The sequence below is a fragment of the Pteropus vampyrus genome, unplaced genomic scaffold (assembly GCF_000151845.1).
Source record: "Pteropus vampyrus isolate Shadow unplaced genomic scaffold, Pvam_2.0 Scaffold107, whole genome shotgun sequence".
Lineage (NCBI taxonomy): Eukaryota > Metazoa > Chordata > Mammalia > Chiroptera > Pteropodidae > Pteropus > Pteropus vampyrus.
Window position 1 is genome coordinate 3,298,582 of NW_011888888.1, and position 1,859 is coordinate 3,300,440.

The following is a 1,859-nucleotide window of genomic DNA, read 5'->3' on the forward strand; positions in this document are numbered from 1 at the left end:
GTATATTTTGGATATTAGGCCATATCAGAGGCATTGCTTACAAATATATTTTCCCATGCAGATGGTCGTCTCTTTACCTTGTTGATAGTTTCTTTTGCTGAGCAAAAGTTTGATGTAGTCTCATTCATATATTTTCGCTTTTACCTCCCTTGTCTTTGAGGTCAAATTCATAAAATCCCCTTTAAGGTCCTTGAGTTTAGTTTCTATACTTCTATGCATTTTATTGTTTCAGGTCTTATATTCAGGTCCTTAATCCATTTTGAGTTAATTTTGGTGTGTGGTGATAGACAATGGTCTAGTTTCATTCTTTTGCAGGTGGCTTTCCAGTTTTCCCAGCATCATTTATTGAAGAGGCTTTCCTTTCTCCGCTGTATATTTTTGGCGTTTTTGTTGAAATATATTTTGTTGAAATATATAAATATGGGTTTATTTCTGGACTCTTGATTCTGTTCCACTTGTACGTGTGTGTACTTTTCTGCCAATACCATGCCGTTTTGATTACTGTTGCTTTGTAGTATAATTTGAAGTTGGGCGGAGCCTTGTTCTTTTTTCTCAGGATGGCTTTGGCAATTTGGGATCTTTTGCGCTTCCATACAAATCTGATGATTTTTTGTTCTATTTCTTTAAAAAAATGCTGATTGGATTTTGATGGGGATTGCATTAAATCTGTATAATGCTTTAGGTAATATGGTCATTTTAACTATGTTGATTCTTCCCATCCAAGAACACGGAATATCTTTTAATAGGATCTTGTCATTTTCATTATATAGGTCCTTCACATGTTTCGTTACATTTATTCCGAGGTATTTTTTGTTGTTGTTGTTGCATTTGCAAAAGGAATTATTTTTTCCATTTCTTTTTCTGACACTTCATTGTTAGAGTATAGGAATGCTATGGATTTTTGAACGTTGATTTTGTATTCAGAGACTTTACTGTATTTGCTTATTTTTTTTAGTAGTGTTCTTGTGGAGTCTTTAGGGTTTTCTATATAGAGAATCATGTCATCCGCAAATAGTGACAGTTTGACTTCTTCGTTTTCTATTTGGACACCTTTCTCTTGTCTGATTGCACTCGCTAAGATTTCCAATGTTATATTGACTAACAGTGGTGATAGTGGACAGCCTTGCCTTGTTCCTGATCTTAGAGGGAAGGTTATTAGTTTTTCACCAATAAGTATAATGTTGGCTGAGGGCTTTTCATATATGGCCTTTATTATGTTAAGGTACTTTACTTCTATACCAATTTTGTTAAGTGTTTTTATCATAAAGCGATGCGGTATCTTGTCGAAGGCTTTTTCTGCATCTATTGATATTATCATATGATTCTTATTTTTTAATTCGTTTATGTGGTGTATCACATTAATTGATTTGCATATGTTGAACCATCTCTGTGTCCCTGGGATGAAGCCCACTCGATTATGGTGTATAATCTTTTTAATATGTTGCTGTATTCGGTTTGCTAGTATCTTATTTAGGATTTTTGCATCTGTGTTCATGAGAGATATTGGTCTGTAGTTTTCTTTTTTTGTGTGTTATCTTTACCAGGTTTTGGTATCAAGGTAATATTGGCCTCATAAAATGAGTTGGGAAGTATTGCCTCCTCTTCGATTTTTTTTGGAAGAGTTGAGGAGACTTGGTATTAAATCTTTGAATGTTCGGTAGAATTCCCTAGTGAAGCCATCTGGTCCTGGACTTTAACATTTTGGTAGGTTTTTGATGATTGTTTCAATGTCCATACTTCTGATCGGTCTATTTAGATTTTCCACTTCTTCTTGATTCGGTCAAGGAAAGTTGTATTTTTCTAAGTACTGGTCCATTTCTTCTAAGTTATTAAATTTGGTGTTATATCCTTCGTATTTC